This window comes from Schistocerca americana, chromosome 1, assembly GCF_021461395.2.
Source record: "Schistocerca americana isolate TAMUIC-IGC-003095 chromosome 1, iqSchAmer2.1, whole genome shotgun sequence".
Lineage (NCBI taxonomy): Eukaryota > Metazoa > Arthropoda > Insecta > Orthoptera > Acrididae > Schistocerca > Schistocerca americana.
The window spans coordinates 480,539,159-480,565,954 of record NC_060119.1 but is presented as its reverse complement, the minus strand read 5'-3'; the positions used below and the strand labels follow the sequence as shown (position 1 = coordinate 480,565,954).

Below are 26,796 nucleotides of genomic sequence, written 5' to 3'. Positions count from 1 at the left end.
ATGCGGTGCAACCCTATTCCCCTCTGCTGAACTACTGCATCCTAATCGTACATCACAGACCATAAGCGGAGCGAGAACGAGTCTAACGATCGGCTTGCATACTTCACAAATCAACGCGCCGCTGTAGCATCAGTGCTGAGGGAATTACTTCGTTATCGCTGTTGTCCCACGAGTATACAGAATCAGAACGATTGCACTGAAGTCGCGTCAGTCATACTCGCCCACTCGTTCTCTCTGACTGAAATAAGTGTTGGGATACCCGTGACTTCTTGTTAGTACGGAAGATGAGTACACGAACCTGCTGCCGTCAAGTAGCTCTTACATGGCGAAATGACCTATTGTCAGGATCAGCTGACCTTTAACGAAGCCGTGTTTTGTGTGATTGTGGAGGATTTAGGATTTAGGACGAAAATTAATTGATGCAAAGTACACAAATGCAGATGCGTTGCATGACTGGTATCTGGAATAAGTTTCACGCTGTAGTCAACGCTTCAAACCAAAAACGTAAAAATTTCGTCCAATGCATTAGTGCATCTCTACCATGAAAACACCTTCGTACATCAAACGGAAAACTGGGCACAAAGGAACTGACAGACATTATCTGAACAGATAACATATAAAATATTAAAATAAATTTGCAGCAGTCTTCGAAAAGTTTCATCTGTACAAATGTATGGATAAACAGAAAATGTTAAATGCTAACCGATCTGTTGTTATACTCTTATATAATTTGCTCCTGTCATTTACGGAGGTCGGAATTCTGACTTTTCAGCTCGCACTTGAGAGTGACTATAAAGCCGCAATCATCACTGTGTGAAATAAAGGAACAGTAATTTACAATTTAATGGAGAAAACTTCTTTCAAAAGGGTTGCGTATGTAGCACGACTGCCGTGAGTCCACGGTTACATTTGGGAAGTCGTATACTCGCTGTCCCTCCTGAGTGAGTCGGGTCCACTTGGGTCCGACAACAGACTCAGGTGACTGGTGGGCTGCGGCGGAGACTCACGAGTCGAGTGCACGAGCACACGGGGACGGCGAATCGGAGTGAAGTCACAGGACTCGCTGGCGAGTTTAAATTGAGCACCCGGAGCTCAATTCTGCCTTTCTATCGTACATCCATTCTGACCTGCTTATTACAGTCAATCCGTCTCCCTCCATAACTGTTACCGACACACTTACTTCCATTACCCATTCGATGCCTCCTGATGTGTCCAGTCAACTGTTCCCGTCTTTTAGTAAGTTTGCCATAAATTTCTTTTTTCCGTATTAGGTTTAGTATTTCGTTAATAGTTATTCAGTCTATAATGTACAACATTCTTCTGCAGTGCCAGAATTCGATAGATTCTATTTCCTTCACGTATGAACTGTTTATCGTGCAAGTTTCACTTCCATAGAAGGCTACACTCCAGATCAATACCTCGAGAAAATACACATTTAAATTTTCATCTGAACACACCAGTTCTGTTTACTGAAATTTTTTTCTGAGTCTGCCAGTCTGAATTTTATATCTGTCTACTTCGCCCATCATTACTTACTATGTTGCCAAAATAGCAAAACGCATCTACTACTTTTGGACTATCATTTGCTAAATTAATTTCCTCAGCATCACCTAATCAATTCGACTACATTTCATTACCCACGTTTCACTTTTTTATGTCCATCTTTTAATCTCTTCTTAAGCCACGAAACATTCCGCAACTTCTCTTTCAAGTCATCGTCCCCTCTGATGAAATTCTGTCAGTATAGCGCAAAGTTTTTATTTTTTCTGCCTAAAGTTTAGTTCCCTCTCCAAATTTTTCTTTGGTTTTCTTCACTGATTGTACAGTGTACAGCCCGAGAAACATGGGGAAAATCTACAGTCCTGTCTAATTTCCTTTCCAACCACTGTTTCCCCTCTCGTTTCCTTCCACTCTCATAACTGCAGATTGATTTCGTTAGAAGTATTTAAATAAGGTTTCGCTCCCTGTTTTGGCACTGCTATCTTCGTAATTTCGAAGTGTGTATTCCCGCCAACACTGCCAACTGCTTTCACTTAATTCTACAAATGCTACGAACATAGGTCGCCTGTTTCTCAATGTGTCTTCTACGTTAAGTCGTAGAATCAGTATTGCCTCGGGTAATCCTACATTTTTCCGGAACCCGAACTGGTCTTTGCGAGGTTATTTCCCATTCTTCAGTAAGCCGACTTGTGAAGCTGATGTTTCGGTAACATTTTTCAGCAGCATATTCTTAGGAATTACTGTTAATATCTGGACAGTGATTTATACTACGAGCATCAGGCAGACTACGTAACCTAAAGGTAGACGGGTTGAGGACCAACTTCCGAACGTGATTGTCCTGATGTCCTGTAAACGACAAGGAAGCACTGCGCCCGACGCTACAAGCCGCGGGAGTGCACGGAAACGACGAGCGGAAGGGCAAAATACAAGCGCGCTTTATCAGCCTAATGGAATCCGAGTGTTATCTCGCTGCTCTGCTTGCGTGGGTGAAGCTAGCTCTCTCAACTTCAAGAAAACACCGCCTGGGAGGTCGAAGGGGCCCCAACGGGCGGTCGCATCGGAATCATCCGAAAGGGGTAACGCTCGGAACATGGAAGTCAGCTTGTCATGTAGGCTCTTACACAAAGGATTACAGAAGAAGGGTGGGTACGGACACACACACACACACACACACACACACACACACACACACACACACACACACAGAGAGAGAGAGAGAGAGAGAGAGAGAGAGAGAGAGAGAGAAGGGGGGAGGGGTGTCGGGGATTTTTCATTTCAGACACCGTTATTAACACACGGTAATCAGAGTTTTGTACTGTTCTATGTTTATGGCACGTGAAGCTCAAAACTCAGATATTATTCTCCCAAAACATTTTCATACAACTCTTAAGAACTCTAGAAAAAACAACTTTTCTGAAGTTTTCGGAGTGTCCTGAATACCGTACAACAAGGCAGTTTTTATTCCCATGGAACGTGTGGCTCTTTGTGCAATGCTTTTGGGACGGATGGAGATACCTTGTTCAATTCTCTGTTGTGGCGATTTTCAAACGAAACTTATGTTGCATGAGCATTTCCTTGAAGCGTGAAATACATAAAGATGAAAAAATTAATTTTTAATGTTTTTAAATTTCAACAATATTTATGAACAATATTTTATAAACAATCGGAAATTAAGAACTAGATTTGTGTGTGTGATATGTAATTAGAAGTAAGAAGCTGTGCATTTTTCATAAAAATGAAAAGTGTGTTAATTAGCATATATTTGATGAATTTTACATTTAAATGACGCAGTTATCCGAAGGGAACGGAAAAAACGAAAAAATACTTTCAAAACGAGATTCAAACCAGCTATCGATGTTTCATCAGTATCGAGCGCTACCGATTTTATATATTTTAAGCTCCGCAGAAATGCTCGCAGAACAAGCATATTTGTTTAAAAGTTTTTCCTGGTCAGGAATAGAACCCGTATCTCCACATGACAGATAAGCAATCTACCACAGAACCACTCGCTAACTGATAAATCGACCATAATTTAGTATTAAAGGCTCACTGAAAACTTTATTTTCTTGAGAATTTACGTGACTTCCATTTAACTGCTTTTATCAATTGATATTTGAGTTCTGAACTTCAAGTACAATAAATATAAAAAATTATAAAAATCCGATAGCCTTGTGATCTCCTTGTAAGAATTTTCAAGCAATCATTGATGAAGGAATGAACTAGGAGCAAGTATATGTTTCTAAAATTTTAGTGTTGCGCACTAATTGTTACGAGAACACAAATACCAATGGTTGTCTACATATATCCCCCTTGAATCAGCAGGGCAAGTGCCTGCGAGTTGAGTGGTTTGATTAGAAGTAGGTAAGCGTATTTCCACTGCAGCACGTTTTCTTGAGTTTGCGGTTTTGCGTAAGAGCAATGTGTCTGTATTAAGTTTTGTTTCAGGTTTGGGAAGACCACTGCGAAAACGTTTCAAACGTTGACGCAAGCTTTTGGTGACACTGTTATAAGACAAGCACAGAATTAAGACTAGAGTAACCATTTCGAAACCTGATGAACGTTGACATGCAGATGTCTGTTCCATGAAATGCTATTCCACCAGAAAATATTCATAACGTAAGAATTCTGATTTTGCAAGATCGTAGAAAGAGCACCCAAGGCCTCTGTCACATCTTCTGTCAGAAGAAGTGAACATTAGAAGGACTACCAAGTTTGCATCACGACAGTCAGAAGAAACATCGCGTGGAAGTCTGCAGGGAACATTAACAACTATTTCAAGACGCTTCGTAAATGGTGGTGAAGGCTGAGTTTACGGCAATGATCCTGATATTAAAGCAGCACAGTGGAGGGATCATCTTTCCCCTCGGCCAAAAAACAGCCAGACAAATCAACAGTAACATTAAGTTTTTGTTGACGTGTTTTTCTTTTGGCGGCATTTTTCATAAAGAGTTCGTCCCTCTTGATCAGAGATTCAGTAAAGAGTACTACCGCGATGTTCTGAGACATTTCAAATAGGCCGTAAGGAGAAAACGACTTCTAAGTGGCGTACGAACGACTGACTACTCCATTATGACAATGTATGACCGCATACGGCAACATTCAGTAAGTTTTTAGTGCAAACAAAACGGACAGCTGTTCCCTACCTGCTGCACACACTCACCAGACGTCCCTCCATCTGCCTTCTGTCTTCCCGAAAGTGTAAGGTAAACAAAGAAAGTCTTCAATAACGCGTTCTATAAGTAGCAAAAACGTTGGGATCAAATGTATTCCTTCCCACGGCAGCAACTGTGAAAAGTTGCAAACGAAGAATTAGGTAAGATAATAATTTTAGCATTGTAAACTTTTGAATACCACCTCAATTTCTTCCTTACTACAGACCATGTCTGAATGAAATACGCAGGTTTACTTCCACTCGTAATTTTATAATCTAAATTCACTGTCATGGTTGCGTTTTTATTTTCTTCATTCTTTATGGGCTATAGGCAATTATAGCTTTTTAAAGAAAAATAACTATACACAAGTTGTTTTCAGCAAAACTGAGCTTAACCTCGAGGCGGTGTTCCGTCGAAATATCTAAGGTTGTCCAGAACATTACCTGCCTTCACTCCCGGAAGTTATTTGACCATTCGTTATGCCGCGAAAAGCTCAAGTTTCATACCGTTGATCTCTGCGGGGACGAAATGTATCGTTGTTTGCGAAAGTTAGATAAACTTCGCAATAGAAGGGTGAAATTGCAATGTGCAATTTCGATTTCGTTGTGTCGAGGCCCTAAGGCTGCTCCAAAGACTGCCAAAGTAGTGCGTCACATTAATTCTCTAGCCGCTAATTCCTTTAAGCTATAATTCTTATTCGTGAGCGAATCCATTATGATCTCCAGCCGTTTGTTGTTTCTAAGAAATTATTTAAATTTCATTTAAAATCTGAAGTTTTACGTTCCGAAGAGAAAATCACTTTTACAATTATTATCGTCTCCACTCAACATAATAAATTACTTTATTTCACAAACGAGTAAGAATTTAGGACTGTGTCTTCCCATTCTACCATTCGCCTGGAAAAGAAAATCAGTTATTTAAGCGAGTCATTACCTTTGAATCGGGAATCTCTCTCTCTCTCTCTCTCTCTCTCTCTCTCTCTCTCTCACACACACAAGTGCCACATTTAATGTTTTATTAGTAGTATCACCATTTGCATTTTTTATGGTGCGTATAAATTAGTTGTGGATATACTTGAAAGGGATTGGAATTCCGTTGCTGGCCGAGGAATGTGAGGGATCCTAAGCCTGAATGACTGCAATCGAATTGAATACGGAAATTCGTAAGATCACGATATATCATCCCTTCACGCACTCCAGGCCGCACATTATCGTCACTTCAGAATTACCCGAATTATATCGTCTACCCAGAAGAACCTTTGAACAGTAAGCTCTCCTTCATTCTCCGAATCCTCGAAAACCAACACTGAATCTCTCGTCACTAATAAGCTCGGTCTCATTCGACGGCGGCCATCTTGGCTTGAAGAACACGGCCATGTTATATACCCCAGGCGTGATCATCTATGCTACATGGTTTTCCACGAGGAATGGTCATTACTCAGAGATGTGATAGGTACGATCATTCGAAATAAGAAAAGTCTTATTAACATGGGCTCTAAGATGCACATGTTCAGTAGAAGAGATTTGTTTTACAGAAGCGAAGATGAACACGGGTTCATAGCTCTTAAGGCACGGGACTTCAAGGTCCATGTTTACTAGACAATTTTTTCTTGTTTTGGTTCATACTTCCTTCTCCCAAAATATGGAAAACAAAGAGCTCGCAGTAGAAGAGACTGTTTCACAGTATCGAAGAGGATATGCTCGTAGTTCCTAAGTTATGAATTTTAGAGCTCATGTTTACTAGACGTATTTGCTTCGAATGATCGTTCCTGTCATACCCATGCATACTGACCATACCTTCAGGGCCATGTAACGTATCAAACCCACAGTGTAGTTTAATGGCTGCACAATAATGCGCCGAAGTCGGGAGCGAGAACCTTGATTCAATCCTAGGTAGCTGACAATACCGAACAATTTGAGATTGACTTTGTGAAATCTACCACATTCTTCTAGTCAAAAGCTAGCGCTGATCCAAACAAAAAAATGTGGCTTTCGAAAAATTATTTCGCCAGCTTTAACTACGCTAGTAAATATTAAATAGTAGATGGTATGAAACCAAATCGGTAAACCCATTAAAATACGGTTATATCTAAAGTTTTCATAAGCAAACAAAATGTTATGTATGACGACATAGTTGGGTCTCAAAGAGTGGGGCCATGTGCCATTGTTGACTGTGATCCGTTTGTCAGTTAGCATCGCTAAGCTAGGTGGCTCTTGATCTTTATCATCAAACACATTAGAGTCGTATTACGTAAATTGAAGGTGGGGGGGGGGGGGGGGGAGAGGAAACGAAAGGAACTAATGATATCCACTGCAGCAGTACTTTATGCAAATCAGCGGCGACTAATGAAAATGTGTGCCGGACCGGGAATCGAACCCGGGATCTCATGCTTACTAGGCAGTTGCGTTAACCACTGCGTCACTCGGACATAGTGTTTACCACAAATGCGCGGACTATCTCGCTACGCTCCCGAGCAGACTCTCTGTCCCACCTAGTACCAGCTAGTGCCAGCTACCCACTCCGTGTCCATCTGCTCCAAGCTCGCTAGTTTTGGATTCCTACTGGAGGTCGAACATCAATAAGCATCGCACTTAAGGTTGTGAACTGATTTCCAATAGAGAAGAATTAATAATATGGAGGGGTGGTGTCTACTATAATCGTTTCTTCTTTCTTTGTAGAGTGTAGTATTTCACATATACAGTCGTTTGAGTCTGTTACATTATTATTTCATGCCCGTTCCAAGAGAGGAAAAAAAAAAAAAATCGGAAAACCGTACGAGAGTGAATCAAGTTATGGGATTTTTATTCCTCAGCATGAACAATTGGTATGGACTGACCCGCGCTTGTAGTTTGTTGGGTGGGGCCATTAGGGATGAGGACAGCCAGCCGTTACACACTTCCAATAGTTTAGTCAGTAAAGCTCACGTTGTCGGAGCAACAGGTGCACCCCTCAACATCGCAACGCATAATTCTAAAACTTCTTGCTCGTGAAGGACTTCAAGCGACGGATATTTTCCCAACATTAAGTGCACATTTCGGTGGCCAAACATTGACCAATGCACATGTGTTTGCCTGACAGAGTTCAAGGAAGGACGAGAAGGCGTGAAAAATGTACACGATCGCCGTCCTCGAACAAGCATTGCAGGAAAACATTCGTGCAGCTCGAGAAATTCTTGAAGGCGGTCGACGGGCGAGAGTATAGAGATTGCAGAACAGATCTGAATAAGTTATGTTATCTGTCACGTGATCATCGCAAATGACCTACAGTTCCGTAACTGTGTCCGAGATAGGTCCCTCGCCTTTTGTCCGAAAATCAGATATTGGGACGTTTGGAGGTGGGTCACAGACTTACAGCAAGGTTTGCGAAAGAAGGTGTTGCATTTTTGAATAGGATCATCACCTGCGACGAAATGTGGGTCCGCCAAACCATTAAGGAGTGGTGGAGGAAAGGGGAGGGAGCCCCAATTAAAGCCAAGATTAGATTATCATCTGTCAAAGTTCTTGCAACCGCAATTCTTTTTTCCGACCGGAAAGGCATTTTGCTCACTGATTTTTGTTTTGTATGAGCAACGCACAATCAATACTGTGTACTAATGCAAGCTGCAGAAGAAGGTGAGGGATTCATATAGCGGCAAAAGATGGTATCAACCGATTCGACAGGTCATCCTAACTACGCGGAAAATAATGAATGACTATTTCAGTAAATGATTTAAGTAAAATCCCGTTCGTATTGGATTCGCTCTCTTACGTATTCGATTGCAGCGAACTAAGAGATGGGCTTGTCTTTTGGCTCAAGCTGGCTGGCTAGCTGTGAGAAGGCTCCAGTGGAGCTTCTTGTGGAGTGGACACTGGCTGGCGCGCCTCTTCCACGCGCTGAGCATCTGGCAGCCGCTGCCGCTGGCCTGTGGCGCGCATCAACGCAGCCTGCTTTGTGTACGGAGCAGGCGCGCCGCCCGCCTGCCGATACGAACTGTGAGGGTGGGCGGGTAATCCAGCCGCCTCCTCCACCCCCACCCCATACCTTGTAGATCCCTTCCCTGGCCGCCCCATCCACACAGCCGGGGATTTCGCAGGCTCAGGCACTTTTATGGGCCTGTCAGAATTCCACCAGCCTCAACTTCTCTGCAGAGCTCGCAACCCCCAACAGCTTGCTTCCACCGGAGGCTTATCTCTCTCGGCTTAGGAATCCCGACGCCGAGATTCTGGTGAGCCCTTGCCAATCCACATAGTTGGTAGTCACTGTCTGTGCAACACTGTTCCCTTACGTGTTAATAGCTCATCACTTTTACAGGAGAAAATACGAAGATAAGGCAAACAATGGGGACAAGACAAATAGATCACGTGACCACAATTTGATCCTTTTGCCGCAAACTAGCAGGATGTTCCCTTGGCCCAATTAGAATACAGTATTACTCATTACACTTCCAACCGCACCATGATGAATAAGACTACTTCAGCTGTACGATAAACCTTTATTTATGACCCAACTGCTTTCACAACGTTAGAGCTACATCTTGTAATGGTACTTATGTAACCATTACGGCACCTCACCTCAACCTCTCGATAACAGCAATATTCTACTGTGTTTCTGTAAAGTAGTTAACATATTTCTGAGACAACATTCAGATTTGATTTCATTAATGTAGAGGTACTTTGATACATCGATATGTTTATATTGCAATGATATTATTCTTATGTGAATTCTTTCTTTTGTCACTATGATCTTTGACGTATTTTTAACTCTGATTTATGGGCGCGTAAGCGGTTATTAGAGAGTTAAGTCTTGGTCGTCATGTTGAAAATATGCAAATTGTAGTCAGTTTATAAAATGTGAACTTTAACAGTGAGGAAGATATTTTCAAGTATGTTTTATATTGTGACGTGATGTTTTGTGAGTTACGTGATATTGAAGCAAAAGTAATAAAAAAAGTGTAACTTAAGTTCGAAGTGCTGATTACTTTTTTACATCACCATTGTGCTAACTTGCTAAAGTTTAATCTTCAAGAATGGTTTATGAAACATATCTATAAAACTTTTGAATTTCGCAGAATAACACCTAGGCCTCTTTGCATCCGAGCTTGGAATCACCACCACTTAGATTTTCGACGATTGAGCCATGAGTTCACAACGAGACTAGCGTGGGAAACACGAAAAGATGAGTGCCTAGTTTATCCATTATTTCATGAAATGACTTTATTAACTGTGCTCTAATGACACCTGCCACATAATATAACGTTGTTGTTGCCCGAAAATGCAATATTTAGTAGCGTGAGCAACAGTACAATCATAATTTTTGACCTTTGTTGTGTAGGGTTGTTAGAATCTTCAGGGACACATTTATACTAATCAGCCACAAAATTATGGCCACCGATCTAACAGCCAGTAGTTCACCTTCGGCACGGGAAACAGCGGTGACGTGTCGTGGCATCGAAGCATTGAGGCCTTGGTAAGTCGCTAGAGCGAGTAGGCACCACGTCTACGCACACACACGCCACGTCGAATCATGTGTTCGATTGGGTTCAGATCTGGCGAGTTGAGGGGCCTGTACATCAATTTGAACTCGCCACTGTGTTTCTCGAACCACTGCATCACACTCCTCGCCTTGTGACATGGGACATTATATTATTGCAAAATGCCACTTCCGTAGGGACACATGATCATTATGAACTGATGCACGTGGTCTGCAACCAGTGCACGATACTCCCTGGCCGTCATGGTGTCTTGCACGCGTGTTAACCGGAGCATAATGGAGCCGCTGGCAGCTTGTCTCCGTCCTGTCGCACAAGTGTCAATGAGCTGTTCCCCTGTAAGACGACGGATTCGCGCCCTCCCATGGGCACGAAGAAGAAGGTATCGGGATTCACCAGACCAACGTCCAGTTCGGATGGTGATGCGACCATTTCACTCTTAGTAGCCGATGTAGTGGTGTTAACATACGCACATACATGAGTCGTCGGCTGCGGAGGCCCACTGGTAGCAGCGTTCGGTGAACCGTATGTTCACATACATTTGTACTCTGTCCAGCATTAAAGTCTAATGTTAGTTCCCTCACAGTTCGCTGCCTGTCCTGTTTCACCAGTCTGCCCAGCCTACGATGTCCGACATTGTAATGCGGGATGGCTGTCCAACACCACGTGGTCTGGACGTGGTTTCACATTGGTTTCATCACGTGTTGAAGACACGACAAGTCGTGTAGTTTACGAATTTCTCGTGCTGAGCCACCGGGCCATCACAATCTGCCCTCGCTCCAACTCAGATTGCGCGCTTTCTCCATTCTACACAACGGACAGCACGCTCGCTAATACTACATGCACCGTGCGTGTGTCTGACTAGCAGTAATTCCTCGCCAGGTGACGCTTCTATCGCCTGGACGGGTTTATATTTATAGTAGGGTGGTGTGACCACCTAGACGAACTGTATTCTTATTAATCAAGGGACACTTTTACAGTGTGGATGCACACAACACAAAATTTATTCCCAGCCGCGTCAGGAAGCGTTGCACCATTCCAGTGGTTAAGTTTCAGTGACAGATGTAAGAATAATTTGTACAGTTTCTAGCTTTGTCTGAGCATGTTTAAAGGATAGAGCATTTTATTTCAGCAGCCGCACGATCCACAATGGAGACTATGATTATTACTGCTTCAGACGAATCATTACCGGTTACAGAAATGTAACGCATCCGACGATTCATTAACGGTGATAAATTGGAACCAAGCGGGACGAGTTGCGGCAAGTTAAAGCCATGTACACGAGTGGAACACGGGGAGGTCTTATGCTAAGAGCAATACGTTTAGTCCCCGACGAGTATGATACATCATAATTACCACTTCCTACACAGTACTGATTTTACGATGATGGTTAGTGCTAGAACAGGGCTAGTGGTGAACAGCGCACCATTGCTGGCTACTCACAAGTATGCCATGTAAGAATACTTCTGCTTGTATCAACAATGTTGCAAACGAGTGTATCGGCAGAGAACTTGCAGATGAGATCGTGTTCGCCCTCTTGTATTCCACTCGCAGTTTGCGATGTAAGTGGATGGCTTGCCGTCAGTCGATCTGTCTATCTGTACTGCTATAGCTACTGGCCAAGAAGGCGACTGTCCCTTATTAAATTTCGGAGTTCTTTGGAGGATTTTGGAAGAAAGTTGACAGTTCCTTTTGTGCTTCTTTTGAGGCGTAGTATTCTTGCTGTACATTAGTGCACGGCCTTACCTGATCTGAGCATTTAATTCTGAAAGTACATTGGATTTATGTGACGAAATAATGTTAATGTGTTAAATGTCGTCAAATGGGTAATGTGAAATAAAATCTGTGGTTCCAATGAAGTTCAATTTCGTTTTAAGAACATCACAATCGACACCTATAGTAAAGCACTGCAGTCTAGCACTGAATTCAGTGCTAGCCCCTCTAGAATGCAAACTTAAGCCAACAAAGTGTTGTTTCACGAGTGATTTACACTTACGTTTACCACAACAGGTGTTTGGGTCTTGCACCCTTTATGAACTATGAAGGAATACATTCTCAAACCGAAATCAGCGAAACACGGTCATCTCCGTCTTACATCCTAGCGTACTCTTTCACAGCTGAATCATAAATACTTACTAATTATCTTTATCTGGAAATCCGAAACTGCGCGGCGCGTGTCTTACTGACTGCACATCTCTGGAACATACTACAGCATTTCTGTGTATAATTGTTCATTCATACCTAAACCCGTAAGGCAAGTCTCGCGCTACGCGGAATTGCGGGTATACAGCAAAAAAGTTTTGCTTAAATCTCTTGTCTTTGAAGAAAATTTTCTGTTGACTGGCAGTTCCCACCGGGCATACTTACGACTGTGCACGATGTATCCGTTGTTTCACAAAGCTTCGCATTGTGCCTGTTATTTGATGGAGAGCTTTCCCATTCCTGCGTTATTACCCATTTTTCATCTAAATCACAAAAATCTACAAGGAATGTGAGCTTGCTAACTAAACTGCACTTGCACAACTAGAAAACTGATGCCGCATTGCTTTCAACAGAGTTTAATAGCCTCCTAAACGAAGTCTTCCAGCAGTAACATAGGCGCAAGTGCGGAAAATATGAGTTCTTACAATAAATCAGTAACATGCATCACAATAGCGGTAGCGATCTGATGATAATATACACCGTCGCGAAGCAAATGTCACGTCAGCTGTAGTTTCGCAACGCTGTTGAAAAGAACGAATTCCAACTTAATAGGCACTGGAATTTCTGTCGGGGCATCGAAAGTGATATTTGTGGACGTTACATCAGGTTATCCAATGTAGGAAAAACAATTGGGGGTGGACACCACAGTATTTTTCTGAGATGAGCTGACGAGGACAATTCATCAATATTAGACATATTTCTTCAGCCGTATTGCACCTACCGAGAACTCACTTTTTCCATTACAGAAAGCAATGCACAAAATGATACATTGCTTTTTCAGAACCACAGGAACTTAGATCACCTAGTTGAAATAGCAGTGGACTTTTCCTGAAACGAGGAAGTCCCAATATGCAGTCACCATGCGTGCTATTTTGAAGCTGAGTAGCGCGCAACGAGGAAAATACAATTACCAGATATCCCCCTGGTAACAGATGGATGTGACACAGTAGCCAAAACTTTCACAGCTGCAACTAGTAGTCAAATACGAGGACTATCCACAAAGTACATTACGTTTTGGAATTAAATATAAAGTATTGGAAAAATTTTGTATTATATACAGATGAAAGCCACACTTAAAACTACTTTTCTACATAGTTGCCATTTAAATTAAGGCACTTATCGTAGCGATGGACGAGCTTGGAAATTCCTTCGTCGTAAAATTCGGCCGCCTGCGCCTTCAACCACGTGGTTACCTCTTACTGAAGCTGTGCGTCGTCATCAAAACGCTGCATAGCCAACCACTTCTTCATTGCTGGGAATAAGTGGAAGTCGCTCGGTGCCAGGTCGGGACTGTACGGCGGATGAGGAAATAACTCCCACTTAAAAGATTCGAGAACTTCACGAGTGGCATTTGCCGTGTGGGCCCGGGAGTTGTCGTGAATCAGCAAGATCTTTGAGCCCAACTTTCCCCTGCGCTTGTTTTATATTGATCTCCTGAGGTTGTGCAGAGTTTGGCAATACCTTTGAGAGTTTATTGTAGTGCCTCTTTCCAGGAAATCCACAAAAATCACACCTTTTCTGTCCCAAAAGAGGTAACCACGTGGTTGAAGGCGCAGGCGACCGAATTTTACGACGAAGGAATTTCCAAGCTCGTCCATCGCTACGATAAGTGCCTTAATTTAAATGGCAACTATGTAGAAAAGTAGTATTTAAGTGTGGCTTTCATCTGTATATAATACAAAATTTTTCCAATACTTTATTTTTAATTCCAAAACGTAATGTACTTTGTGGATAGCCCTCGTATTTGAGGGAAAAATTTTGCAGTTTTTTCCGGTATCAGTCTTGAATAAAATAATGTTAACATTAAATTTATGCACTGACTAACTACTGAGTTTAGATTGTAATAATATCTGCATCGCTCGTGGATCCATCCTACAAGCATTTCAAACTTTTCCCGCGTTTCTGACTGCTTATAAGACAATCATATTCACTTAACATGTTTCATGGCACTTAGAAAAAGCCACGACATTTTTCATATTGATTCCTTTCACATATAGCACTGCACAAATAGAACTCTCTCATTAATCAAACAGTAGCTTCCCTTTGGGCAATTCAGAAGAACTCGTCAGCTATTTCAGTTTTTATAAATGGAAAAGAATTACCTTTCGCCAACAGTGATATCTAAATCAGGGTGGCCTGTTAAAGATTTGAGTCAACTTCCACCGAGTGCATTAGAAAATCATTTCATCAGGTGGCCTGATCCAAGTTCAGTTACAATTGTTACTACAACGTTGAGTGAATGAGATGCTCTCCGTACAAATGAACGATAATCTGTAACTTCACTGTAGCTAGCTAACTGATCCATTGTCGAAAGATGCAAAATCTTCCGCGTTTTCTAACGGTGTAGGCACATAATCTACACATTCCTAGATTGCGATTCTGAAGAAATGTGTGTTGGCTACGGTGCTAGCGACTTACGGAGCAATTCATGGCCCGATATGCCGACGCTGCAGTTTGGGACCGCTGCCCTATGGCACAGGAGGAAGTGTGTGCAAGTCTTCTGTTACCTTGTCCTGCAAGGAGCCGGTCGGCCTCGCCAGTACTGAGCCTCCGGCAACTTGTTTTCGCAAGATCAAACTGTCCTCACCAACGAAACTTTCCAACGACTGGTGGCCATCCACTGATGCGAGGAGAGACCGAGTGAGAAATTGTCATTAAAGCTTTCCTCTCGCATTGTCCCCAAAACGCCCGATTCCGGGAAACTCCACAGTTGACTTTATTCTCGGATAGTAATACCGTCTCTAGACGTACAAAAATTCGTTTGCTTTGCTTAAAGTTGGTGTTATTTTCAGGCAGCACGTGAATACTTGCTTAGTTTACATCAAGTATGCAGATGACAGAAACGACAGAGTGCATTTACAATGTGGGGAAAGAATTCTGAAAACACGAAATACCATAGACAATGTGAGTGCATGAAAATCTTTCAGTGAGGCAGCTGTATGTTCGTAGTCCTCTGACAGGATATTTGTTTTGTTAAGGTACAACATACTGCAGCAGCCTAGTGATAATTCTTTTCAATGTCAATAAACTTAAACAGCCATATACATTACGTTTTTATCCAAATAAACGAACTTATTGTACAGCGCCATAAAACACTGGATGAAGTGAATTCCAATTGTTATACAACGAATTCACGATATCCAGCGTTTAGGGTCTGAATACGACAAAATGAATTGCCGAAACTGATTGATTTCAGAGTAAAATAAAATCTTAGTACTTGGCTGTTTGTGAAGTTTATTGACATTGAAAAGAACTTACCGACCGATGTCCCTGGCCATGGTGGACCAACAGAGAAAATGATAATTCAGTTTTCTTAATGTTTTAGGGGACACGACGCCTTATGTTGCAGGAGAAACAGTTATGGTACCGTCTGTTGCAATTTACGAAAGCAGTTTAAACTCTTAACAGCTAGGCCTTCAACTAAATCTGCTTTCATATACGAATAGAGCGCCACTTAGGATACCAGTACCAAGACAAAATATGATGGATGTTCCTGTGATGCCCTACACTGTACCAGTTCGACTATGATTCATGGGTCAAGTTGTTTCTTTTTCAATGTAGCCAGCTGTGATGAATCCAAACGTTTAATAAGATCGATTGTACAGAAAAGCTGAATTAAAATAGAGCGTTCAGAAAAGGTATCAAGTGGAGAACACAAGAAAACAGCAAATGATGGAACTAAACTTTAGTGCCTTACATTTCAATCGCTCATTCCTTAAAATTTCAGGTGGACACGAAAACTCTTCTCTAAAAACTATTGGCATCTTATTGTGCCCATGTAACTGAAAAAAGTGCGTTCAGCAACGTTCGCGATTGAAGCGTGGCACTTTTGAAGTTTGTAACTCGTGTAATCCCTATCCTGCGTTCCCCCATTCTTTCGGTACAAAGGCAATCAGAGAGAGAGAGAGAGAGAGAGAGAGAGAGAGAGAGAGAGAGAGAGAGAGAGAGAGAGAGGGGGAGAGGGAGAGAGCCGTTGCACTACTTATCCCTCGAAAGGGTACCTACACATTTCCAATGTATAAGTATCCTAAAAACATTTAACGTTCTTGAAGGAAGTGTCAAGCCCGAAACTGTTTGGTGGAATTACATTGTCAATAATTAGGGAGTGCCTGCAAACATTACATCAACAATTGTTATAGAACCAAGGTCTACGTCTGCATTATGGACGAGTTTAACGTATTCTCAGTGTCGATATGAGGATCAACGGAGTACTAATTCTTGTGGGAAGCATACGGAGGATAGGGCCGTGCCTCGTTTTAGATAGTAGTTTCAATAAACGACGAAGGAACTATAAGAGACTCGGCGACGGAAATTTTAACCATGTTATTCCTAAATAAGAGGCTAGTGCCTTTTCCATTGCTAAAGCTATATCGGCATTGGAAGTTATAAAATGCACTGACATCTGGGGAAGACATTTAACCAATAGACCAGAACCAATACCTTTAAATTCTATTTGGTTTCTAAACTCCGCCTTGTGCGTGATATAATGTATTTTGTTTTTTCGTCTATTCTCCAAAACACATTTCGGCACCCATGTCTCATTTTATGTGAATGTTTATACATTTCTGTAAAAGTATTACACAAATATTTACCTTGTGGATGAGGCTCCCTTTGTGTCCGTCTTCGCTTGCTAATAATTTCTATCATTATTATACAAAGTTTATAACTGTTTATTTTAGGCATAAAAACTAGAAAATGTGCATTTATTTTTTGATTGCTCGGGTGAAACTACATTGGTTGTTACGGTGAATTTGTACGGGTCGGCTCGTTGTTTTGCCTTTTCACCGTTTGACAGCACGTTAAATTTTGCCAGTTAACTAGTTTTCATGTATACTGCTCCGTTATAGTTACATCTGCATCTACTTGATTACTGCTATTCACAATAAAGTGCCTGGCAGAGGGTTCAATGAACCACCTTCATGCTATCTCTCTATCGTTCCACTCTCTAAGGGCACGTGGGAAAAACGAGCACTAAAATCTTTCTGTGCGAGCCCCGATTTCTCTTATTTTCTCGTGATGATCATTTCTCCCTATGTCGGTGGGTGCCAACAGAATGTTTTCCCAATCAGAGGAGAAAACTGGTGATTGAAATTTAATGAGAAGACCTCGTCGCAACGAAAAACGCCTTTGTTTTAATGATTACCAATCCAATTCACGTATCATGTCTGTGTCACTATCTCGCCTATTTCGCGATAATACAAAACAAGCTGCACTTCTTTGCACTTTTTCGATGACATCCGTCAGTCCCACCTGATGCGGATCCCACAACGCACAGCAATACTGCAGAATAGGGCGGACAAGCGTAGTATAAGCAGTCTCTTTGGTAGACGTGTTGCACCAGCTAAGTGTTCTGCCAATGAATCGCAGTCTTTCGTTTGCTCTACCCACAATATTATCTATGAGATCGTTCCAATTTAGGTTATTTGTAATTGTAATCCCTAAGTATTTAGTTGAATTTAGAGCCCTCAGATTTGTGTGACTTAAGGCGTAATCGAAATTTAGCGGATTTCTTTTAGTACTCATGTGAATAACTTCACATTTTTCTTTATTCAGGGTCAACTGCCACCTGTCGCACCATACACATATCTTATCTAAATCATTTTGCAAGTCGTTTTGATCATCTGACGACTTTACAAGACGGTAAATGACAGCATCGACCACAGAACAACCTGCAGAAGACAAGGAAAAAATGAACAGGAACAGGTTGGCGGGGAATCCGCGAGCCGGATCGGCAGGTAGGCAGGAAAAGGCAGCAAAAGCGGCCATGACTCATACTGTGGGTCTCAGGAAACGCGTGAGCTGCACAGTAGAGCGGTAAGTGGGGGGAGAGGCAGGAGGAGTGCTCTGAGGAGGGGAGTGACGTAACGCGCGGGCGGATTACCCGAGTAACAGGTCTGGCGAGCATGCGGGGCCGGTGGGTGACGGCTGACGACTAACAGCCCACACCTGGCTTCGGATCGCGGAGTCCATACCTACACACTGCCCACCAGCTGCGGCAGGCAGCAAAACCTATCACCATCGGGGTCTCTGAGTAAAGCAATTTTGCACAAAACTGACTGTCTCATGCCGCAGTAGTTTATTAGTAGCGGACGGCAACTCATTCCTCTGAGCAGAGTTCCATTTATTACAGAAGGTAAGCAAATTCGAATTATCTCGGTAGGTTAAAATTGATTCCGTATTTCTGGATTTCCGGAAGGCTTTTGACAGTGTACCACACAAGCGGCTTGTAGTGAAATTGCGCGCCTATGGAATAATGTCTCAGTTATGTGGCTGGATTCGTGATTTCCTGCCAGAGGCCGGCCGGAGTGACCGGCAGTTCTAGGCGCTACAATCTGGAGCCGCGCGACCGCTACGGTCGCAGGTTCGAATCCTGCCTCGGGCATGGATGTGTGTGATGTCCTTAGGTTAGTTAGGTTTAAATAGTTTAAAGTACTAGGGGACTGATGACCTCAGAAGTTAAGTCCCATAGTGCTCAGAGCTATTTGAACCCTGTCAGAGAGATTTCACTTCGTAGTAACTGAAGGAAAGTCATCGAGTAAAAAAGAAATGATTTCTGGCGTTCCCCAAGGTAGTGTTATAGGCCCTTCGCTGTTCCTTATTGATATAAACGATTTGGGAGACAATTTGAGCAGCCGTCTTAAGTTGTTTGCACATGACGCTCTCGTTTGTCGACTAATAAAATCAGGAGATCAAAACAAATTGCAAAACGATTTAGGGAAGTTATATGTATGGTGCGAAAATTGGCAATTGACACTAAATAACGGAAAGTGTGAGGTCATCCAGATGAGTGCTAAAAGGAATCCGTTTAACTTCGGTTAGACGATAAATACCTAGGAATTACAAATACGAACAACTTAAATTCGAAGGAACACACAGAAAATGTTGTGGGGAAGGCAAACCCAAAACTGTGTTTTATTGCCAGGATACTTAGGAAATGTAACAGATCTGCTAAGGAGACGGCGTACACTAAGCTAGTTCATCCTCTTTTAGAATACTGCTGCTCGGTGTGGGATCCTTATTAGATAGGATTGACGGACTACATCGAAAAAGTTCAAATAAGGACAGTACTTTTGTATTATCGCGAAATAGGGGAGAGAGCGCCAGATACAACACGCTAATTAGGGCGAAAATCATTACAACAAGGGGAGGTCTTTCGTTGTGACAGGAACTTCTCACGAAATTTAAATTCCAACTTTCTCAGAGTGTGAAAATATTGTGTTGGCGATCACCTACAGAGGGACAGATGGTCATCAAAGCAAGTACGGTAAGACTGAAGCGTTCTTTTCGACAGTGGAACGGTAGATAAACAGCTTGAAGGTGATTCAATGAACCCGCTGCCAAGCGGTTAATTGTGAATTGCAGAGTAATCATGTAGATGTAGATGGATACGAAAACACAAGTACCGCTAGGTATATGAGGCCAGTGTCTGTGGTCACTTGTTGGTCAGTGTAGATGTGTTCCCGCGAGTATGAGCTTTTGCAATCGCTGACCCGTAAGAGCAGCGTGTCTGTATAAAATTATATTTAAAATCGGGAAAACCACTGAAGAAACACACCAAATGACGTAAGGTTTTTGGAGACATTTTCGCCAGACAGAATTAGGACTAGTGTATCTGAAAAAAATTAATATTGTCTTATCATGAGGAGCGCCGGTCAATAATAGTTCAGTAAGTCGAGATCTGATTCAACGATCATAGACACATCGTCGAAGACCTACGCAACACCATGCGAGTAAGTTATCGTACCTGCGAACGTACTGTCTGAAAAATTAACAAGAGAAAGAGTGCGAAACTGGCTTCAAGACAATCAGAAGCAACATCACGTGGATGTCTGCAAGGAACAAACAACTGCTTTTAGGCGATGCAAATTTCCCTTCAAACGTTGTCATTGGTGACTAAAGTTCGCCTATGGGAATGACCATGAAAGTACGCGGCAATTGTCGCAACATAAGGGTCCTCTTAATTCTACCATATACAGGGTGATTCAAGAAGATACGCAAATATTTTAATGTGTTATTCTACAAATGAAACTAAACAAGAAAGTTCATATAAACATAGATCCGCAATTTAGTTACGGAGTTAAGGCTAATAAAAGATTTAGCCGGAAATTTAGCTATTTTGTTAATATGAAACCATCGCAAAAACTGTACGAGGTTAAAGTAAAGCACTGTTTCCATTTATTTAGTTGTTATTGATCTAGTGAATCTAATAAAACATGTCCCTGACGTGCATCTGCACAAGTTTTCCAGAAAATCCAGAGAAGCAATTTCGTAAAATTTAATTTATTACCTACTTGGCCTAATTTGTTTTTTTTTAATTCCAGAAAATTGCACAGAGTTTTCAACAGAATGAGATTTTCACTCTGCAGCGGAGTGTGCGCTGATATGAAACTTCCTGGCAGATTAAAACTGTGTGCCCGACCGAGACTCGAACTCGGGACCTTTGCCTTTCGCGGGCAAGTGCTCTACCAACTGAGCTACCGAAGCACGACTCACGCCCGGTCTCACAGCTTTACTTCTGCCAGTATCTCGTCTCCTACCTTCCAAACTTTACAGAAGCTCTCCTGCGAAACTTGCAGAACTAGCACTCCTGAAAGAAAGGATATTGCGGAGACATGGCTTAGCCACAGCCTGGGGGATGTTTCCAGAGTGAGATTTTCACTCTGCAGCGGAGTGTGCGCTGATATGAAACTTCCTGGCAGATTAAAACTGATTGCCCGACCGAGACTCGAACTCGGGACCTTTGCCTTTCGCGGGCAAGTGCTCTACCAACTGAGCTACCGAAGCACGACTCACGCCCGGTCTCACAGCTTTACTTCTGCCAATATCAGCGCACACTCCGCTGCAGAGTGAAAATCTCATTCTGGAAACATCCCCCAGGCTGTGGCTAAGCCATGTCTCCGCAATATCCTTTCTTTCAGGAGTGCTAGTTCTGCAAGTTTCGCAGGAGAGCTTCTGTAAAGTTTGGAAGGTAGGAGACGAGATACTGGCAGAAGTAAAGCTGTGAGACCGGGCGTGAGTCGTGCTTCGGTAGCTCAGTTGGTAGAGCACTTGCCCGCGAAAGGCAAAGGTCCCGAGTTCGAGTCTCGGTCGGGCACACAGTTTTAATCTGCCAGGAAATTTTCAACAGAAGTTTTACAGAATTTAATTTTGGAAAAATGATGGTAATAACATTAACCGAAACTGTATGAATGTGTCAGGTAATTACTTTTATTATCATAGCACACGTGAATTCATACTAAACCGTAAAAAAGCAAAGCTCAGTGTTAAGGGAGTTGTACAGTATAAATACAATTTCACAATAAATGTTCAAAAATGTCTCCAACGAGTTCAACAACATCCATAATATCTTCCTCATTGTCTTCACGTATCCAGCGCACGTACTGATTATAACCTGTCTCCCGTAACATTCGAAATACTCCACTAATGCTTCATGCATTCGGAATCCTCCGAGTTGGATAACGTACGCGATATTCTTTAACTGCAGCCGTAGCATTACCATCATTTGCCATAAATAGACACCATGCCGGCGTATTCTTCTGTCGTAAATTTGAAAGGCATCCCTATTTCATAAATAATCTATAACAGTTACTACGTGGTTTCGCTTAAACATACTTATGTTCTTTAACTGAACAATGCAGAAAAACTCTTTCAAGGTTAGGAAACGACTGAAACAACTCATTAACGGTTGTCAACAATGACATTAACGTTTCTATTGTTTAAATGGAAAGTAAACAAATTTACTTGTATAATACTCTTTCCTTCTCTGGAAGTTCTGGAAAACTACTGCAGATACACGTCAGGGACATGTTTTATTAGACTCAGCAGACTAATAATAAAATAAATGGAAATCGAGCTTTGCTTTAACCTCGTAGTTTTGCGATGGTTTTATAGTAGCGAAGTTGCTAAATTTCATGTTAAATCTTATTAGTCGTAACTCCGTAACTAAGCATTTGCGGAACTACGTCTATGTAAACCTTTTCTTTAGTTTTAGAAAAACATGTTAAAATATTTGCATGTCTTCGTGAATCACTCTGTATGCCGATTTTCGTACAGCTACAGGGCGTGATACCTGGAACCTTAACCTACATCACTGTATAGATGGTTTCAAAATTTCGATCCATCCCTGGGAACATCTCCCAGACTATATTCCCCGAAAATCAGCTGAAAAATTTGGAAATTAATATTAGTAAAATATTTGGTGGGTAAGTAGGGATGAGGTAATGACCCCTTCCCCTCCTTTGGATACGCGTATAGAATAAGCAGCAACGGTCTGCCCGGATGGTAGCGCCCTGGCGGAAGAGACTGCACCGAGAGACGGCGCGACCTCTGCCTTGCTGGGATAACCTGCCCTGCCCTGCCCTGCCATGCCATCCCGCGAGCCGCTGGGCTTGTTCACCCGCCAACCGGGATTACGCGGTCGGCCGCCTAGGGCAGTAAGCCGTAAACAATACGGCAGGCGCGCGAGCGAGCGGGCGACCGAGACGGTTATTGGCCGATCTGCGCCACGGCGTTTAAGCCGCTCCAGTCTGGAATCAACAACAGCATACGGTCTCTCCCCCATGAGCTTTACGATTCCACTGCCCTGCTACAATTATCCATAAAACTACGGGCGTTCATTATTATGCGCGCGCGCGGGCGCGGGCGTAGTGTCAGTCTTTTTTACCCCTTTGACACACACGAAATTTTGTAAGGTACGCTAGCTCTGCTGTGGGGCGATCAGTTTGGTTGGAAATTAAAACATTCCGTACGCCGAGATCGCAGTGTCTGCTGCTGCTACCTATATGCTAAAGCCGTCGGCACACGGACCGTGCATCCGGACGTTGGGCGTAGAGCGTGCCGAGTTTGACGTCATAGCGTGGAATAACATCTTCGGGAGTCTTTCCGAACGTGCAGAGCAATATCTGGCATGTCAGGTATTATGAGTGTGCGGCTGAGCGTTGGCCAATGAGATGGAACGTCACCTACGTCACACGCACGCCGTCTCCCTTCAGTACAGAGTTATGAGGCGCCATATTGGCATTATTTCAAGCCTGTATACAGGGTGTTACAAAAAGGTACGGCCAAACTTTCAGGAAACATTCCTCACACACAAAAAAAAGATGTTATGAGGACATGTGTCCGGAAACGCTTAATTTCCATGTTAGAGCTCATTTTAGTTTCGTCAGTATGTACTGTACTTCCTCGATTCACCGCCATGATTTCATACGGGATACTCCACCTGTGCTGCTAGAACATGTGCCTTTACAAGTACGACAATATGTGGTTCATGCACGATGGAGCTCCTGCACATTTCAGTCAAAGTGTTCGTACGCTTCTCAACAACAGATTCGGTGACCGATGGATTGGTAGAGGCGGACGAATTCCATGGCCTCCACGCTCTCCTGACCTCAACCCTCTTGACTTTCCTTTATGGGGGCATTTGAAAGCTCTTGTCTACGCAACCCCGGTACCAAATGTAGAGACTCTTCGTGCTCGTATTGTGGACTGCTGTGATACAATACGCCATTCTCCAGGGCTGCATCAGCGCATCAGGGATTCCATGCGATGGAGGGTGGATGCATGTATCATCGCTAACGGAGGACATTTTGAACATTTCCTGTAACAAAGTGTTTGAAGTCACGCTGGTACGTTCTGTTGCTGTGTGTTTCCATTCCATGATTAATGTGATTTGAAGAGAAGTGATAAAATGAGCTCTAACATGGAAAGTAAGCGTTTCCGGACACCTGTCCACATAACATATTTTCTTTCTTTGTGTGTGAGGAAGGTTTCCTGACGTTTTACAGGTATGTGGGTGACGGCAGCGCGGTTACGCGCCGCTTAATCACCAGAGCGCGTCATCCGGCCAGTAAGCTCTCTGTGTAACAGCTGACACGGAGGGCAACGCCTCGCAGGGCCGTCCACGCCCATTCTACCGCACCTACGCTAGAAACCAATAAACCTTCAAAATCGGCGAAAATCTGCTGCAATAAGGATTTTTCCCCCTCCGGTATCAGACTCTGCGGACCACGCGATGTCGACCGTCACATTGTCTTCCTCTCCCACGTGCTGCCATGCGGAAGCGGTAGGGAGGGGCGTGGGACCAGCACGCCGTTCTCCTGAACGCTGTCGACTTTTCAGACCGTGGGGCCACTACTTCACGTTCCTCAAATAGCATCACGAGACTGAGTACGCCCCGTTCCAGTCCTCTGATCACGCACCGGGAATTGCACCCGCGGCCTCCGCATGGGAGTCAGACACGCTATCCACTGCTACGGAGACGGAAGGAATCAGAAATTTACACAAATTTCTTATAGGAATAATTTTAACGTGATCGGGCTGTAAAGACAATAACGATGCAAATGCTGAGTGCCTGGACAACAAGCAGTGATACTACACTTAGTTTCTTGAGTGATAGTGTAATGTTTTCTCAATCGAAAGCGGCAGGGTCCGAGCATGTGACAATGTAAAAAACCTCTGGAGTGCTACTTCCCTTTGAGTACTGAAAAACTATACTGAAGTAGTACTAGAAGTACGAAAACAAGTAGTAAAACGACGACGACAGAATAGTGTTGGGAACCAAAACTTGGCAAAACTGTATTTCTGATGAATTTGAAGCAGATGGTACCATCGACGATACACTGGGTATCTCAAACAAATGCACTTACGTGCTGACTGTTTTTCCAATTGTAACTAATGCAATATAATGGCAGGAGAACTTACCTTTGAAGAAAAGAGAGAGAGTTTGCCCGTAAGTATTATTGGGAAACTGAAAACGGGACGAAGTACAAAGACGGTTCGGAATGGAGTTCGATGAACCTCCACAAACGCACCCCAACACTGCTCGCATCAGAGATAAATTTGAAGCAGATGGAACCGTTCACAATGTAGACAAGAAACGTTATGGACGACCACGAACGTCCACCAGCCCTAGAAAATAATAGCAGTTGCGGGAAACCCTCATTTGATCCCACGGAAATCGATACGACAAACGGCTCGGGAGACATATCTCAAGAGTGTGTTCATTGTATCTTGAAGCGTTTGTGCTGAAAATGTTACATACCAACAATAATCCATACTCTCAGTGAAGACGATCTCCACCCAAGAGTTCAATTCTTCGAATTGTACCCGGCAATATGTTCAGAAGACACACGGTTTCCACACAAAATTGCCTGGAGCGATTAGGTCAACTTCAAATTAAATGGTACAATTATTCGGCATAACTGTACCTACTAGGGTTCTGTAAATCCCCATGTTACAGAAGACGAGATTTACTTTAAGTAAAACGGAGCACGTCCCCATTACCATCATAATATAAGAGCTCACCTCGCTGCAGTTTTCCCTAACACATGGATTGGAGCAAGGGATAGCATTGATACCCTGCGCGTTCCCCAGACCTCACGCTAATGGACTTCTTTTTGGGGATACTTCAAGAACGCAGTTTATCGCACAAAACCCAGAACAATTGATGCACTGAAATTGGAAATTGAAGACAATGCCGCGAGGTTCCGTAAGTACTGTGGCGTGACGTTTGCGAATACACTGATCAGCTTTGTCTGGATAATGAAGGCCATCAATTTGAACATTTGCGAACATGGTTCTTTAAAAACATTTTTTTCTCTAATTCAAGCATTTAAAGCTGTGTCTGTGTTCATAAACAAAGTTTTATATTCAACGTGTAAGTACCTTTTTTAGACACACCGTACATAAGAAAATAACGAGGAGATCACAAGCAGTTACAGTACGTTTCACTGCCACTAAATCATAAAAATGCGTGAGTCTTCGAGCACACGATAGTGGGGTCCACCAGTGAAGTGAGTTCGGCAAGCTCCAAAAAAGGAAAGCGAACATTCCGAGATTACGGCAAGATGCGAATGAGGACCACCCAGAACGATTACTGACAGTATGGCACTCTGGTTCACACGGATGATCAGGTAATAGGGAAAGTGACGTGATAAACGAGGCGCAATCCCAACTGCTTAACACTGGGAAACCATTATAGCTGTGTACTGGATTTCTGTTAACTCGGTATTTGGATTGACAAGGAGGCGACTACCAAAGGTTACCGTGCAGTCTCGTTTATCACTACTCGCTGTTATATGGAGACTAACTGCCAAGGTATATCTCGATACTTTCCAAACGCTTGTTTTTCACTGCTACTCGAGAATGATTTGGAGAGAACAGATTGCGGATAGGTGGCGCCACGTGGGAATGTGGGTCGGCTGAGCAGCGTGCCGCAATAGTCCGCGCATTCGTGATTAACATTAGGCCAGGGTGGCGCAGGTGATCACGGGTTCCAATCACGGTCCGGGGCATATTATCACTCGTCGCTGCTGATTCCGCGTAAAGTCCCGATGCAACTGACATCAACAGTCCCATTCCCCGCCCCCCTTCATCTTCAATTTAGACGGATGAGATTTTACTTACTATACTCCGTTCACCATAAGAATAAACCTGATGTAAACTAACACAAACGTGATGACTGGTAAGCAGCCATAA

The 26,796-nt window shown here is 43.0% G+C and overlaps 1 protein-coding gene and 1 non-coding gene across 5 annotated transcripts in view; both read right to left on the bottom strand.

Annotated features, from left to right (window-relative positions):
- LOC124604224 (syntaxin-1A) overlaps window positions 1-26,796 on the bottom strand; it is a 344,075-nt gene that overhangs the window by 277,824 nt on the left and 39,455 nt on the right. The gene's annotated exons all lie outside the window — the stretch shown is intronic.
- Trnas-cga lies at window positions 21,032-21,106 on the bottom strand. The gene has a single exon. It is a non-coding gene; the product is annotated as a tRNA-Ser (tRNA).